An 18,556-nucleotide genomic window follows, 5' to 3' on the forward strand; every position below is an offset into this window, starting at 1 on the left:
TCATCTTGTGCCTTAGGTATAGTGTTGGTTGTGGTGTTTGTTGTTGTTGTTGTTTTTGTTGTTGTTGTTGTTGCAACTCCAACCCAGTGAACTGCAGGAAGCTGACCATTTCAACCAACCGCTTCAAGAGGCCTTGTTGAGGTTATGTTGAAGGATTGGCTGTGTTGTGATAGTTTGGTGCATGAGGTAAGTGCGTTATGGTGCTGGAAGCTGCGTTGCATTGTGAGTGTAGCAGATTTCTGTTGGGCTTCATTATCAGCACAAAGCAGCACTCCTGGTGTCTATAGTAGTAGTAGTAGTAGTGATCCCAGATTCATCTGAAAGTGGTCCCATTAGACTGCAAGCAGAAATTGCCCCCTCTCCAGTATTCCATCATCCTCCTTTCAGGGGTTTGGGAGGGAGTTGAGGGGCATATCCATAACCAGGCAGCAGTGCCGCCCAGCTATGTCAGTGCCTCTTTATGAAGGCCCCCTCTCCAACACCATGTATCCATTGTAACCTTGGTTATTAACAGGCAAAGCTTAAACATAAGTGCTCACACCACTGTACCCTTTGCAAATTGTATATCCAACTGAACTGTATATGATGAAAGGTGTCGGTTTATATTCATTTGTTTAGTTTTGTTTTGAAAGACGTTGTATGTACAGTACACCCTAGATATAATGAACTATTTGGTATCAGACCCTTGACATTGAAGCTGATAGTTTGTTAAAGCTAAACACCATGCTGTTCGGTAATTACCTAGGCTTCATAGCTTTTACTGAACAAAGATTGTTAAATATAGGTTGTCGTTCAGCCATACAGTCGTCCACAGTAACATGCAGCTAGGTTTAAATGGCTCTTTTCCTCAATAAATGCACTAACTATGGCTCCTCACGATGCTGGTCACCCAGAGAATGATGCAGCATTCTGCAGGATGTGTAGGAACACATATGCGCGCGTGTGTGTGTGTGTGTGTGTATGTGTGTGTGTGTGTAGGGATGCCATGCTGGTTGGTGTTTTCCATGCATCCATTCTATTCCTGAACAAAATTTGTTATATGAACATACCGTTCAGCCAGGTCAAGGTAGCTGACACCAAATTTGTTAAAAGAAGGTTCAGTATATATATCGAGGATTTACTATACTTGCATGTGTCAACCTTGTTCACCCAATGGCAGCTGTCAATGCAAAATGCTACTGGGCAGCATTTCTTTTCATTCCCTTACTTCTGATGTTATTTTAGGACCTCATCCCATCATCTCAGGTCCAGTTCTTGGTGTAGTACCCTCCACATTCACACCTAGAGATCATTTTGCCTAGCTTTCATCCTCCTTCCTCTCAACATGTCCAGACCAGTTCAGTCTTCCCTGCATATCACATCACCAGTGCTCTCATTTTTCAGTTCGTTTAGCAACTGCTCTTTCACAGTTCTGCCCTTTGTAGTTCTTTCATTGAGGGAAGTACAGTAAATCTGCCTGGCCATCTTCATCTCAGTATTGTATGTTTAAGTCTACACACATTCTCCCTCATACTGACCAAATTTGACTAGCCAGAAGCACTATATTTCTCAGGTATGTAGCATACAGTTTCCACTTGGCACCAGAGAGAAGCCTTCATCAGGTGGCGCTGTTACTCAGGGTGGAGAGAACACTGCAACTACAACACAGAACCTCACTATATGTACACTACCTCAAACATGCAGCATAAATGTATGACAACTAAATCTCAGTGGGATCCATGCCAAAACACCACATATTGAAAAGCTTCTTCACAATCACAACATGAACATTGAACACCTACAAGAGAAAAGGCTCTCACACAAAGCTCCAAACATAGTCACTATTCACATAGCCACACGGACAGAACTGATCACCATGGAGGAGGCCTCATCACTTACAGTACATTTACACGTCCATCATATACGGAGACACAACACAGATGATGAAGCCACTTTTGCAGAATGACACCACATTGATATACAGTCACTTATTGTCAGGTCTGGTCACAAAAAAGAATTCATCATTTTTAGTATTTATGTTTCACCGAACTTCATTCTTTCCTCTTCCTTCTGCTTGTGGATGACTCTACACTGAGTGACAAGCCAAATAGTTTCCTGTACACTAAGAAACCATTTACCATGCTGGGTGGTAACCATATAACCAAATTATGGCGCCTGGTGGTTTAGTGGGTAATTACGATGCTTCAGTCGGATGGAACCTGTGTAGGTGTATATCCAAGGGGTGGTTGGGATTTATTGCTCACGTACTGCCACTCAGGGATGAATGAGGCTGGTCACGCTCATCTTAAATGTCAGGACCAACTTGCCTAACCCTGGGCTCCTATGCTTCTCCCGGGGCAACATAGGATTGTATGTATGTATGTGTGTATGTATGTATGTATTTACCTAGTTGTGATATACTGGAAATGAGAAACGTTCGTGGGGTCCCATCTCTTTTTCTCATTGAGCCAAGTTTTGTTTTGAACTCGTTTAAGTTTTTAGACTGGATGATCTCTTTGTCCAGGCTGTTCCACAGGTCTGCATCTACTGTATGTGGAAAGCTATATTTCTTGATATCCTTCAAATAACTTGGCTTTTTCAGTTTCATTCCATGTCCTCTTGTTACTGTCCTATTCTGTACAAACAGATCATTTTTATCAATTTTATCTAGTCCCATCATGGCCCTGAACACTGTAATCATGTTGCCCCTCTCTCTTCTTTCTTCTAGGGAAGGCAGGTCTAGCTTTTCCAGCCTCTCTCCATTAGACAGATCTGCCAGACTGTGGACCATCTTGGTTGCTGTTCTTTGTATTCTGTCAATCTTATTTATATTTTTCTTCTTGTGTGGGGACCACACTATTGCCACATATTCCAACCTGGGGCAGATTATGGCCACTATCAATATTTTCATCATTTCCTCATCCATGTATTGGAATGCCACTCATATGTTAGTCAAGAGCTTGTATGATCTCTAACTATCTTATTAATGTGTTTTTCCGGTGACAAACTATCCTGGACCAGCACTCCCAAATCTTTCTCTTCTCTCACTTTTTTTTATTGGTTCATTACCCATCATGTTCAGTGATGGCCTTTTGGCACTCTTACCCATTTCCAATGTTTTACATTTTTTTGCATTGAATTTCATTTCCCACCTCTGATTCCAATTTTGGATCCTATTCAGGTCTTCCTGCAGCATTGTACAGTCTTCCTCGACTTCTACTCTCCTCAAGATCTTTGCATCATCAGCAAACAGACTTGCATAACCGTTCATTCCATCTACCTTTATCATTTACGTAAATCAGGAACATTACTGGCGTTAACACTGAGCCCTGTGGGACTCCACTTGTTACTTCCCTCCATCCGGATATCTTGTCGTTTATTACTGTCCTCAGTTGTGTGTCACTCAAGAAGTCTTTCATCCACTCCAGGAGGTTTCCCTTCAGTCCTCCTATGTGTTCCAATATCCACATTAGTTGCTTGTGGGGTACCTTATCAAAGGCTTTCTCTAAATCTAGATACACACAATCCACCCAGCAGGCACACTCCTGTAGCATGTAAATCACTGTAGAGTAAAAGCTCAGCAAGTTTGAAACACATGACCTTCTACTTCTGAATCCAAACTGGCTCTCAGCCAATATGTTCATCTCCTCCAGATGTTTTATCCATCTGTCTTTCAGAATTCTCTCGCACAATTTTGCAACTACGCTGGTCAGGGACACTGGTCTATAATTCAGGGGTTCTTCCTTGCTTCCTCCTTTATAAATTGGTACCACATTGGTCCTCTTCCATTCCTGAGGCACTTTCCCTTCTTCCAGAGAACACACAGTTAAATCGCAAATCTTATCTGCCAGTTGTTCTTTGCATTCTTTCAGTACCCAGGGTAGAGATTCCATCCGGTCCTGGGGCTCTCCTTACATCTTGAGTTACCAGTAATTTATATACTTCCTGCACTTCCACTTTTGTGTCTTTTATCATTACATTTCTAATCGCACCCTCCCCTGCCACAAAATCCCTTTTTTTATTGAAAACTGATTGGAAACATTTGTTCATTATTTCAGTTTGTATTGCTGCATCTTTGTAGACCTCTCCTTCTGCTTTCAATTGGATGATTCCTTCCTTTTGTTTCAGTTTGCTATGAACATATCTATAAAACAGTTTAGGTTCTCTCTAAGTTCCTTTCTTCCTCTCTGCGGATTCTTGTATATTCATTTCAAATTCTTTTATATTCTTCCTTTGATTAACCCTTTAACCACGGGTGTCATTCCAGAATGACATTGCAAAAACTGGACCAAACCGCGGGTGTCATTCTCGAATGTTTGTGAATACAGTAATCACTCCAATATCCGACGTAATAGAGCCATTGGTAGGTCCGGTTATTGGTTTTGTCCGGATATTGGGCCCCAGCTTATGGACTTTTACTTATGGACCCTAACTCGGAGAAACACCTATACAACTCCCTCTGGACATGCATAGCACCTATTTAACACCCATATCACACCAATAAGGCACATAAATGACTGAAATAAATGCAAAAGAAACATAAAATGAGGGTTTAGAAGTATGTTCATACATTAATAAACATTCTGGTACTTATGGACCCTAACCTAGCCTAACTCAGAAAATCATATTCCTACTGCACATGCATGAGGTAAGTATAGTATGGAAAAAAGTACAGTATGAAACATTCTGGTAAGTATAGCATGGAAAAAAGTACAGTATGAAACATTCTGGCTACTTACAGCAAGTCCCTGGCCACCTCAATGAATAACCGCCTCTTTTCGGACTCTGACAGTATGAACGATTTCCTGAAGCACTTGCAGTACATTCTTTGAAAGCAGTGATAAGAAACAGGGAAGTGAGCATGGAAGTGAAAAAGTTACTACATGACAGTATTGTGATACCAACTCTAACGTACGGAAGTGAAGCTTGGACGTTGTTGGAAGGACACAAGTCAAGAGTGAGAGCCGTGGAAATGAGTTATTTAAGAGGAGCCTGTGGAGTCACATGGAGAGACAGGCTGACGAATGAGGATATAAAGGAGCGTTGTGGTGTTGATGTGGATGTGATAGGAAGCGTTATGAGGAACACACTGAGGTGGTTTGGCCATGTGGAGAGGATGGAGGGTGAAAGACTGACGAAGAGAGTGTATGTGAGTGAGGTGGAGGGGGAAAGAGGGAGGGGGAGGCCGAGGATGAGATGGAGAGATGGGGTGGAGAGGTATATGAGAGAGGGGGGTGTGAGTTAGGAGCAGGGGAGTGAAATGGCGGGGGACAGGGCGACTTGAGGCGATTTGTTTGTGGCCACCCCAAACGGGATTGAGGCGTCTGGCAATAGATAGATAGATAGATAGACTTGCAGTACACTCTTCCTGAAGTCATGCACTGAACTTAGTCAATAACACACAGAAGTCGGTTCTCTTCACAGTGTTCACTTCAGTCCAAATAATGCTCCATTTTAATTTTGTGTTGCACATTAACTTTTCACATTCTTTTCAAAATTTCCAAAGCCAAAACAAAGAAGTCTATTTACGTTAAATTTAGTTTTCACTGAGTCTTTTCTCTCAACTCGAAAACCTTAACACAACACGCCGTTTTTTTCACTGCAAAACACTCAAAATTCCCGTGTGGTCTAGTGGAGAAGTTCTTGCTGTTTATTCACTGTCAGAGTCCGAGAGTATCACTGGCAGGCGACCAAGGGGTGCATCGCTGGGTTGTGGTGATGGCGTACCCACTGCAGAGGACTCTGAGAAAAGCCGCAAACTCACGTCGAGCGGTGACTCCACCGTGGCTGATGTGCTGGGCTGTGGCTCGGAGCATGAGGGCCTGTCTTGGGGAGGCAACGGAGTGGAGCCAGGGCTGGGCACAGCGGGGGTCACGGGCCTGAAAAAACTGTCAATCGTTGACTGACGCAAGGACTGACGATTCCGGCGATTGATGATGCGCTGCCTGAAAGCACGCACTTCCTCCACGAGTCCCAAGGGCCCCATCTCCCTGTCACAGTCCGGGTGTTCCAGGTAGTCTAGGACGAACTCTAGATGTTCCCGGAGTGCGCTCAGCTTGGGGATGGCTGGAGTAGTGTCCTGCTGAGAGAAGTCCGCATCATCGTCGCCTTCGTCGTCGGAATCTTCAAGTTTGTTACTGACACCACCAACCGAAGACGCGATCTCGATATCAGACAACGTCTGATACCCAGGATCGCCCTCGTCGTCGTCCAACCACTCATGCACATCGTCCACATCAACATTGTCGCCGTGCGTACGTAGCTGTGCATGGAAGTTATCCACGTCAAACCCTAGAAAATCGTACTCCACATCCGTTCCGAGAAGCAGACGAGACCAACCTTTTTCAAGAGTTTTCACAGGGACTTCCTTCCATGCACTAGCCCAGTTGTACAGCGCAGACTTGATGTTGTAGCGGCGAAGGTTTTCCAAAGTCCGCTTGCCTCGTGTGTCCTGTCCTTCCCTGCGCTCGTCCTCGTCCTCGAGAACAACCATCACCTCGTCCAGGAACTTCCGACGGTACAGGCGCTTTGTTGCCACGATCACTCCTTGGTCCATGGGTTGAATGAGAGCAGTTGTATTAGGTGGCAGAAACATGCACCTAATACGGCCATTCTCAGCAACCAAGTCCTTGTCGCACGGGTGGGCAGGTGCATTGTCGAGCAGGAGGAGAGCCTTTACCTGGTCGCGAGGGATTCCCAGTGTCTTCGTCTGGTAATGGATGACCTCCTTGACGAAGTGACGGTGAAACCAGTCTTTGAAAATCACAGCTGTGAACCATGCTTTCAAAGAATGGTACCAGACGACAGGAAGGACATCCATCACCCCACTAAGGCACCGAGGCTGCTTTGCACGGCCAACAACAACGGGCTTAAGCCGGTGCATGCCGTTAGCAGTGGCACAACACAAAGCAGATATCCGTTCCTTGGAAAGCTTGCGGCCAGGTACACGCTTCTCCGTCTCCTTGGCTAGAGTGTTCGTTGGCAGCGAGCGATAGAATAGGCCAGTTTCGTCAGCATTGTAGACTTGACCGAGAGTTAGGCCCTCCCTGTCGATCAAGCCTTTCACCTTGTGCTGAAACTCGTCAATTCCATCCTCGTTAGCGTCCAATGCTTCGCCATGTGCTTTACGGTTAGTAAGGCCATGTCGCAACTTGAACGCGAAGAGCCAACCCTCGGATGCCTTGAAGTCTAGGGCGTCGTGAAGCCTTGCGAACTTCTCAGCAGCAGCCTTCAGCTCCATTCCACATACCATCACACCAGCTGCACATTGCTGTCGGTACCAAATCAACGTGGATCGGTTGATTTCTGTAAACTTGGGGGTAAACGTAACCTTCCTTTCCACGTTGCATTTGCTTCGCGACGAGAAGTCAGCCGTGTACTGCATGAGTTTGTCTCGGGAACGTTTGATATCGAACAAAGTCGACCGGGCCAGGTTGTACTCATGGAAAATGCGGGAAGAAGACCAACCCGCATCAACTTTCTCCAATATCTCCCTCTTCTTTTCCAGTCAACACCACTCTATTCCTTTTCTCAGGTGGCAGGCCCATCATCACACACACTAAGAGGAGGCCCGAGAGCAGCAGGAGGCCCTGCAGCAGGTATGGCACCACCACAAAAGCGAGCAAGTGGGCAGCCATTGCGAAGAGCATAGGTCCAGTCGCGGTGAGAGACAGGTGGGAAGTGGGGAGGATGCAGCGGCGCTCTATCGGACGTCAGAGGAATGACGCACCAAAACAATGCTCTCCCGCAGCGCGCGGCAAGTTCAAATTACGGACAGGAAAAAATCGTTTTATTTTTTTATTTTTTTGGGTTTTCGGACCATTTTGGGAATGTTGGATCCCAGGACGATAAGGTCCGGGTAGTGGGAATGTTCGGTTAATGGGCATCCGGATATTAGAGTGATTACTGTATTTTGAATACCCCGCGTTTTTTCCGTGCGCCAATTGTTTCAAGGGAGAGTAGCTATTAAGTTCTTTCACTCCAGCCGACCTCCACCTCCCTCCTCCCACCCCCCGGGCCCCCACCTCCCACCCCCTGGGCCCCCCACCCCACCCCTGACCAACACGCATCAGTATCTGTCCAGCTGTGTGAGTGACAACATCGCTGATGTGGCAGTGAAGTGTGGGCAATTACAGTGCCTTTTACCTGCCTCAGTGAACACAGAGTGGGTGTTTATCGTATGTGCAGTGTTCATATATGTTTATAGTATTATTATCAGAATGAGGTTGGCATTTGGTAATGGTGTGTGAGCGAAAAATAGTGATTACAACACCACTGATGTGGCAGTGAAGTGCGGGCAATTACAGTGCCTTTTACCTGCCTCAGTGAACACAGAGTGGGTGTTTATCATATGTGCAGTGTTCATATATGTTTATAGTATTATTATCAGAATGTGGTTGGCATTTAGTAATGGTGTGTGAGCGAAAAATAGTGATTACAACACCGCTGATGTGGTAGTGAAGTGCGGGCAATTACAGTGCCTTTCATCTGCCTCAGTGAACACAGAGTGGGTGTTTATCGTATGTGCAGTGTTCATATATGTTTATATTATTATTATCAGAATGAGGTTGGCATTTGGTAATGGTGTGTGAGCGAAAAATAGTGATTTTAGATCGCTCACTTCTAACGGTACTGCCCATCCAGTGATAGTCAACAAAATCATGAAACCTACTTCAATGCAAAGCCAAAGGTTAGTACTTTCTAATGGTACCTTATTTTTCGCTCTAGATTTATTCTGTGCAGAGTTATAAAGGTTTAAAGTTTGTTTACATTTTGGCTGGAACCCCCGCGGGAGAGGCCAGTCGGGGCAAAACAATGCCCGCAGTTAAAGGGTTAAATATTACCTCTCTTTCTCCATTTGTTCCATGCCATGCCCCTCTCTTTTTTTTTTTTTTGCTATCATGCACCTTCTGTTAAACCAGTCCTTCATCCTGTTTTCTTTCCCACTTACTCTTGGAACATAGTTTTCCACACCTGAATTATAAAGGTCTAGAAAGATATCCCACTTCCTCTGTGTCTCTCTTGTTTCTCTGTATTTTCTGCAATCCACATTTTCAAAAAATTTCCACAATCCTGTTTGCTTTCCCATAGTTGTATCTTGCCTGCCTGTAAAGCTCATCTCTTGGCACCACGTTCCCTTTTATCATCCGGAATTCAATGACCACATGATCACTTTTTCCTATAGGAAACTGATATTTTAAATTTTCAATTACATCAGGTTCTTTAGTTAGTATTAAATCTAATCTTGCTGGCATGTCGTCTCCTCTGAATCTAGTCTCTTCTTTGACCCATTGGGTCATATCATTATTCATTGCAATATTTAACAATATAGTGCCCGAGGAATCCTCATTGCTTCCCAAATCTCATTCCTCCCAGTTCACCTCATTACAGTTAAAATCCCCCATCATGATTATATTATTGCTTTTCTCAGTCACTTTGTTGAGATAGCTACCCATGTCTGATAACATCTCCTGATATTCATGTATGTATGTATGTTCCACCAACACCTCCCACACCATACCAGCACAGTACCTTTCTCAGTTCCTCTCCCTGATGCAGGTAACTGACTCTATACATGCTGAGGACTTTAAGGCTGAGAACACTGCCTGGTACAAACAAGTGAAACAACTGTTATGGCCTCAACATTGCATCACAGCTCACTAGCATGTACATTCTCAGCGACACCAGTACACCTATATGCTACACCAAGTGCACCACTACCCATTTTCCCAGCACATCACATTCTGTTGGCCCAAAGTTTCACGCACCACCATGGATAGAACCCAACTTCCCTCAGATCATCTCCGTATCTTTATGACCATAGGAATCCATCCCAAACCAGAGGGGTCACATATCACTTAAAAAACTAAGAGAAGAGAAACTGTCAAAATTCACCATAGAAATCAGAGCAATGCCGTAGCACAATGAGCACCATGCCTATCACTAGTATTGACGTTCTCTACACTGAAATTCAGCAAGATCATACTTAACACAGACAAACAGCATATTCCACAATAACTCTCACATGTAAGGACCTGTTGGCATTGAGTTCCATTGGTACACATAATGGCATCCTTCAAAATGCAAGTAAAATAGTAAACTATGCCAAGTCATGTCATATGAACACAGGCTGTTTACAACAATTTTCAAGGAGATGGGCTCGGATCATGAAGCCCTATTGTTCAATACATAGTCAGGTGGCATTCCCAAGGAAAAGTTCTCACCTGCCTGTACAAGATGCTACATGAGGTGCACATATTCCTGATCATTTCTGGATCCCAACTCACCAGCCATCAGACTGCCCTTGACTACTTATCAAATCTTGCTTGTTTGTATTGCATATAAAAATATATGTTGTATATACAATATATATATATATATATATATATATATATATATATATTTTAGGCAAGGAAGAAGGAACCAAAGGCCATGAGCCTGCAATAACAGTTCTCTCCAAGAAAAAAAAAAAATAAAATAGAGAGCTAAATTCAAGATCCATTCATTTCGAGATGCCTGGACACATTGCATTTGAAAGACTGGAGATCATAGGAAGCAGGAAATACAGACAGAGGGAGACAGTTCCAGAGTTGACCTGTTGCATAAATGAAGGACTTGGAGTAACAGTTAACTCTTGCATTAGAGTTGGACAGAAAAGGGATGAGAGTTTGCTGCTAGACAGGTGCTACGCGCCCATTGTAAAGGTGGAGGAATGCATGCAGACAGTTCAGAGGAGCAGTAACCATTAAAGTAGCGATAGAAAAGAGATAAAGATCCAACAATGCGGTAAGAGACAGAGGTTGAAGGGAGTCAGTAAGAGGAGGAGAGTTAATGAGACGAAAAGCTTTTGACTCCACCCTATTGAGAAAAGCTGTATGTGGGGAGCCTTCCCACACATGAGAGTTGTACTCCACACAGGGGTGGATAAAACCCCTGTATAGAGTCAACAATTGTGCAGGGGTAAAGAATGGAGTCAGCTTAGCACACCTAATCTCTTGGAAGCAGATTTTACAAGAGATGTAATATGATCTTTCCAAGATAAGTCCTGAGTAAATGAAACCCCAAGCATGTTCAAGGATGATGCAGGATTAAGCTGAATATTATTAAACATTAGTGGGTATACCTGTGGAAGATTTTGTCGGGTTGATAGGTGTAAGAACTGAGTCTTAGATGCATTAAAAACAACCAGATTATTTTTACCCCAGTCAGAGATACGAGCCAAGTCAGACATTAGGTGTGCCATAGCCTCATCCCTTGTTCGTTGAAGTAACTGTTGAGATGGGCGTTGCGGGAACCGAATGGAAAGGTGAAAGGTGGAGTCATCAGCGTATGAGTGGATAGGGTTAGATGTACAGCTTAGAAGGTCATTGATGAAAAAAAGGAAGAGAGTTGGTGATAGAACAGAGCCCTGAGGAACACCACTGTTGATAGATCTAGCAGAAGAACGATGGCCGTCTACAACAGCTTCTATAGAACGACCAGAAAGGAAGCTAGCGTTGAAGGCACAGATAGAAGGATAGAAACCGTAAGAGGGCAGTTTGGAAATTAAAGATTTATGCCAGACTCAATCAAAAGCCTTTGAGATGTCAAGTGCAGTGGCAAAGCTTTCTCCAAAGTCCCGAAAGGAGGATGGCCAGGAGTCTGAAAGGTAGGTGAGAAGATCACCAGTGGAGCGTCCCTGACGGAAATCGTACTGACGAACAGAAAGAAGGTTGTGATAGGAAAGATGCCTTAAAATTTTTCTATTGAGAATTGACTTGAAAACTTTTGAAATACAGGACGTTAAAGCAATTGGACGATAATTGGAGGGTTGGGAATGGTCACCCTTCTTTGGGACCGGCTGAATGAGAGCAAACTTCCAGCAAGAATGAAAGGTGCAAGTTGACAGACAAAGGCAAAAGAGTTTGCCTGGCAGGATGTAAGCACAGAAGCACAGTTCTTGAGCACAACAGGAGGGACTCCATCAGGCCCATATGCCTTGTTAGTATTGTGGCCAGTGATGGCAGAAAATACATCAGCTGAAGAAATTTTAATGTCAGCCATGAGGAAGTCAGAGGGGGGAAGTAATGGAGGAACAGCACCGGAATCGTCTAAGGTGGAATTGGAGGAGAAAATCTGTGCAAAGAGATCTGCTTTATCAGTAGAAGAAATAGCTACAGAACCATCAGAGTAGAAAAGAGGAGGGAAGGATGATGAGGAAAAGTTGTTAGAAAGATTTTTGGCAAGGTGCCAGAAGGAGCGGGAAGAATTCGAGTTGGAGAGTTGAGAGCATTTAGTATGGATGAAATTATTTTTAACAGAGCGAAGAACAGACTTAGCACGATTCCGGGCAGAAGCGTAAAGATGATGTGATTCAGGGGTGGGTTGCTCCGGTACCTTTTGTAGGCCCTCTCCTTGTTGCAGACAGCATTAGAACAAGCGTGATTAAACCAAGGCTTTCTTGGATTAGACAAAGGATAAGAGAAAGGAATGTATGCTTCCATGCCCGAGAGAATAACCTCCGTAATGCGCAAGGCACACTCAGATGGCTTCCGGCCATGGAAGCAATAATCATTCCAGGGAAAATCAAAGAAGTACTGCCTGAGGGCCTCCCAATCTGCAGCTCCATATATATATATATATATATATATATATATATATATGTATGTATACAGTACTTGTCAGAAGTATCGAGCGCCCTGCGTCCCTCCTACGAAACAAACCTTTCAACATTGAAAAAACATATAAAAAATGCATTTTATTTACCTTTTGTGCTTCTTAGGGTATCCTATACGCTCCTTCACGGACCTGAGACATCTTGGAAGTGCAAAGGCGAGGCTCCTGAGGTGCTGGAGGGGTATTTTCTCCCAGGAGTCACAAATGGCGGCGTCCATCTTAGGCAGAGAGCTCACGTCCTTCCCTTGCAGACTCTTCTTTACGAGGTACCAGAGGTTTTCAATCGGGTTGAGATCTGGGCTATTTCCTGGCCAGTCTTTCATGAATGATATCTCGCAGTCACGAAGCCAGTTGGTGACCGATTTGGCCTTGTGAGCAGGTGCACCATCCTGCTGAAACACTCGTGCACCTGTTAGCTCGAAGGAGTCTGGTAAATGATCACACAGAAGCTCCAGGTAAACATCCTGATTCACTCTTATGTTCTTGGGAAGCACAAACTTCCCCAAACCTTGACCAGAAAAACAAGCCCATACCATGAGTGAATCAGGATGTTTAACTGTGCTTTCTACATATCGTGGGTCAAGTGGATCACTACCTTTGCGTCGGTACACACATGCTCCTCTGTTACAAGTGACACTAAACGTTGCCTCATCAGACCACAACACTGACAACCATTGCTTCTCACCCCAGTTAAGATATTTATTAGCAAAGGCGAGCCTACGAAGTCGCTGGTTTTTTGTGAGAAGAGGCTTCTTCACAGGCCTGTGACTTGTGTAACCAAGTTCATGGACCCTACGAGACACTGTTCTCATAGACACCTCACCAAACACTTCCGGGTTGCTCTCCTTTATTTTCCTTGCACTCACACGAGGATTAAACTCCACTGCACATTTTAAAACATTAACAGACCTTGGGAAAGTTTTCCTAGGCCTACCAGACCGCGGTTTCTTTGTGGGAACTTCACCACTGTTTTCCACTTGAAACTGCATGCACCAACGACGCACTGTCGATCGTGCCGCACCAACCAATTCACTAATTTCCTTTGTCTGGTGGCCTGCCTCCTTTAGAGCAATGATCTGGGATGTGATTTCACTCGATAGTTCACGGGTAGGTGCCATAACAAAGTGGTGAAAGCCGAAACACTGCGGAGTTCCTCTCTCTCAGGCAGCCCGTGGGCAACTGAGGCGGGAACCAACCAGCGTGAAGGAAGGCCTCAGGGTACCGTGAAGTCATGCTAGTGCTGCAAACTTGTGGCTCAATTTTTACCCCCAGAAATGGGTGATTCTTTTTTGGCCATAAGTATTGCGCGCCCGGCGGTAGGTGCTCGATAATTTTGACAAGCACTGTATATATATATATATATATATTTATCTATCTGTATACCTAGGCTGCTTCCCCCAAGGAAAGGGAGGTAGCTGAGACAGGACGACACACTCCCCATTTACTCATCCATTCAAACACATTCATTCGCATCTTAGCCCCAAAGGGGAGAAGGGACAGATCCTCACCGCACCACACCGCACAGTGGTCAACTGCGCAATGCAATCAGTGACATCCACATCAGGGCCCGACAGCAGAGCTGGTTTACCCCTGCCACATCATAATAGCCCCATCCCCTTACCCACACCTGACCTGACTAGCTGATCTAACCAAATGCGGGAGAATATCCCCTCAGGGCTGCATCATCATTTATTCATTCACAATTTCTCTCCATTTATTTCTGTCACTCACAGCCACTCTTCCTTGTTCAACAGACATCCCTGTCACATCCAGCGCTCTCTTCACACTGTCCATCCATCCTATTCGTGGTCTCCCTCTCAGCCTTACACCTCTCACATCGGATCTAGTTATCTTTTTCACCAATCGCTCATTATCCATTCACTCCATATGCCCAAACCATGGCAACACCCTCTGCTGAACTCTATCAGCCATCTCCCGATCAACTCCAGTTCTCCTTCGCACTTCATCATTTCGCACTCGATCCTAACGCTTCACTCCACGCACACTCCTCAGACACCTCATCTCCATTACATTCAAACTTTTCCTTTCTGCTACACCCATATGCCATGTTTCAGCCCCATATAATGCAGTCGGTACCACGACACCCTCATACAGCCTTCTCTTTACATCCATTCTAAGCGAATGACATCTAAACACTTTTTTCATTCCTCCCAGCACCTTTCCTACTTCATTTATTCTAAACTTCACTTCTGCATCTATTCTTCCATCCACAGCAACATGCGACCCTAAATATTTAAAACACTCTACCTTCTCAAGCAATTCACCATTCAAAACTATATTCATCCCCCTACCATCTACCAACCTCGTACACTTCATCATTTTGTTCTTATTCTCATTTACTTTCAATTTCCTCCTTTCACACACCCTTCCAAACTCCTCTACCAACTGTCTCAATTTCTCCTCTGAATCAGCCACCAGTGCAGTATCATCTGCAAACAGCAGCTGCTTCAGATTCCACTCTCCACCATCAACATTCACCAGACTCAGATCTCCACCTAAAACTCTTGCATTCACCTCCCTTACAACACCATCCATATAGATATTAAACAACCAAGGTGACATCACACATCTCTGTCGCAGCCCCACTCTCACAGGAAACCAATCACTCACAGCATTTCCCACTCTTACACACGCTCTACTGTTTACATAAAAACTCTTCACCCCTCTTAGGAACCTACCATGAAGTCCATACAATCTGAAAACAGTCCACAAAGCCTCCCTTTCAATTCTATCATACGCTTTCTCTAAATCCATGAATGCCCAAAACGCATCCTTGCCTTTCGCTAAATACTATTCACACACTTGTCTCACAGCAAACACCTGATCCACGCATCCTCTCCCTCTCCTAAAGCCACACTGCTCCTCACCAATCACTCCCTCTGTACCCTCTCTAACTCTCATAATTAACACTTTACCGTACACCTTACCTACAACACTCAAGAGACTTATACCCCTAAAGCTAGTACTTTCATACTTATCACCCTTGCCTTTATACAACGGGACCACACAAGCATTTGCTCAGTCAATTGGCACCATACTTTTCACAAAGCACACATTCAACAGTCTTACTAACCAGTCAACAATAGTCACTCCACCACCCATCAGGCATTCCACAGCACACCCATCCATACCTGCAGCTTTCCCAGTTTTCATCTCCTTTACTGCCTTCTCCACTTCCTCCTTCATGATCAAAGAATCATTCAACTCTCCCAACACATTTATTCCTTCACCCTTCCATCTGCCTCAATCTCAGGCACCATTTCCTCCTCTACATTTAACAATCTTTCAAAATACTCTTCCCATCTCTTCCTTACTGCATCCATCTCAATTAACATCCTTCCATCCTCTGCTTTTACTCGCCCTTCCTTCCCAGACTCTCCCTTTTGCAACTTTTCACCTCCTTCCAGAACATTTTCTTATTCTGTTGAAAATTCTCAGTCAGCTGCCTACCCCACCTCTCATCTACTGCCACTTTAACATCACGCACAGCCCTTCTCGCCCTATTCCTCTTTTCCTTATACCTCTCATGTGACACCTCATCCTTCCCCTGCAGCCACACTTCATATGCACGTCTCTTCTCAGCCACAGCCATGCTTACTTCCTCGCACCACCATTCACTTCCTTTTCTTACACCACCACCCACACGTCTCACACCACACACCTCTTCTGCATGCCCCACCACAGCACTCTTAAACAACTGCCATTTTCCTGATCTTTAACTGCGTTCCACTTATCTTTCAATTTCTCCTGGAACTCTATCATTTTCTCTCTTTTATCCAACTCACTCACTTTCAAAACCTCCCTGCCACACCTAACCCTCCTAGCTCTCACCCATCTCTTACCTACTCTTAACTTTCCCTCCACCAGGTAGTGGTCAGACATACCTCCACCCTCCCCTCTCAGAACTCTCACATCCAACAATCTTCCTATTACATTCCTGGACACAGCCACATATCCATCAAATCTCTATCAACAACCCTTCCACCCTCCTGTCTCACCCATGTATACTTATAAATATCTTTCTTCTCAAACAGCGTACCTGTATTTCCAATCACCATCTTTCGCTCAGCACACATCCCTATCATTCGTTCCCCATTTTCATTTCTTCCAGGCACACCATGCATACCAACTACACCTTCAAATGCTACATTTCCCACTCTAGCATTCAGATCTCCCATCATTACCACATTCACATTCTCTCCAAAACTCTGCAGACACTCATTTACATCATTTCAGAAAGACTCCCTCTCTTCCTCATCCCTTTCACTACCAGGCCCATATGCACTCACAAATACCCACAACTCATGTTCAAATTTCGCTTTCACCCACATCAGTCTCGACCATTCAGTCACACACTGCTGTACTTCCGGACTCACTAACAAGGCCACACCTTCTCTTGCCCTTCCTCTATCAGCACCTGACAATCTTCCATTCACGCTTCCAAACATAGACTCACCCTTCCCTTTCATCTTCGTTTCACTCAAAGCTAACACATCTAACTTTCTTCTCACAAACATTCTCCCAATCTCCTCCTTTTTAGCCTTAATCGTACTACATCCACGCACATTCATAGACCCAATCTTCAGGGTATGGGGATAACTCCATCCCCCATCCCTTTCTCTGGCCTGTCTTTTTTTAGGAACTACAAAACAGAGGAGGGGGTCCCTAGTCCCCTCACCCCGCCCCTTTTAATTACCTTTTACGACACGCACGGAATATGGTGGCAGTATTCTTCCTAACACAACCTGGCTGCAGAGTAGTAGTGCCAAATGCAGACATCTTGTCTCTGTCTGATAAGTTTGATGCATTCACAAGGAAGTTGGAACATCAGGGACCTACTGTACCATTTCAAGAAGTACATCCCAGATGAGACAACTCCAGAAAATTATAACTGGATTCAACAGCTGTTTACTGCTGCTGGGGATCAACTGTCATCAGACCTGAAGAATGCACTGTCGGAGCTGTTCAGTGATAGAACCTTACGGACAAAGTTTGCAACAAGAGCACTATCTGAATTTTGGATTTGTGTCTCAGGGGACTATCCAAGATTATTCAAGGCCATTGATTCATTTGTGATTGCCCTGTCAATGTGAACTAACTTTTTCTGCACTGACATATGCTAGAAACAAATACTGATAATGACTCAAGATATAGAATGATCGCAGAGTTGGATCCAGGATCAGACTTAGGATGGAGTTGTTATTTTCCAAAATGCAGGCCCCTTATCACTCTAATAAAGGTATTGTAGGTTTTTCTTAGTAAATCTGCTTGTTAACTTGTGTGAAAGAAGAGAGGGCAATCCATCATTTTATAGCCATAATCTAAGGCATTAGGTCTAAACTGTGTTTTGGGGGGTAGGGTGGAGATAGAGATTCATGAGAGGCCTGGTGTTGTGAGTCATGCCAACATGATTTGTGAGCTGCGAGCCTAAAAAGTTTGAGCACCACTGACCTACACAGTACTCTCCACATATGTCCTTACTTCATTCAAGATAGAAGATTTGCTATTCTTCTATAGCAACAGTCTTGGATCATATACCATCATTCACTTCTCGTGTGACCTTAACTTGAAACAAGCATGGGAGCTGAGGACTTGTAGGTGAGGCTTTATGCCATATCTGTAGTAGCCTCTCAACTTTGTGTGCTTTGAGGACAGTTGGCATCAGCATCATTGTCCATAGGTCATTGATGAACCTCACTATGACCATCCAGCTAGTGATGGATAGGGTTGTTTGTTCCCAACCCTGCTTTCTTTCTGTGGCCGGTATGAGTTGGCTAGTGTGGATGGCACACACTTTCTGGACTGAGAACTTCTTCACCTTGTTTGGGTTATTGAGATCTTTTCTTGACGAAAATTTTCAGTCTTTCGTACTGTTGTGGGTCTTGGAGGTATGCTTCACAAC

The 18,556-nt window shown here is 44.4% G+C and overlaps 1 protein-coding gene across 1 annotated transcript in view; it reads left to right on the forward strand.

Moving 5' to 3' along the window:
• The window catches only part of INPP5E (Inositol-3-phosphate synthase), a 576,780-nt gene that overhangs the window by 503,491 nt on the left and 54,733 nt on the right, over window positions 1–18,556 (forward strand). The gene's annotated exons all lie outside the window — the stretch shown is intronic.

Source organism: Coenobita brevimanus, chromosome 54 (assembly GCF_032717465.1).
Source record: "Coenobita brevimanus isolate Jiangsu-jjx chromosome 54, ASM3271746v2, whole genome shotgun sequence".
NCBI lineage: Eukaryota > Metazoa > Arthropoda > Malacostraca > Decapoda > Coenobitidae > Coenobita > Coenobita brevimanus.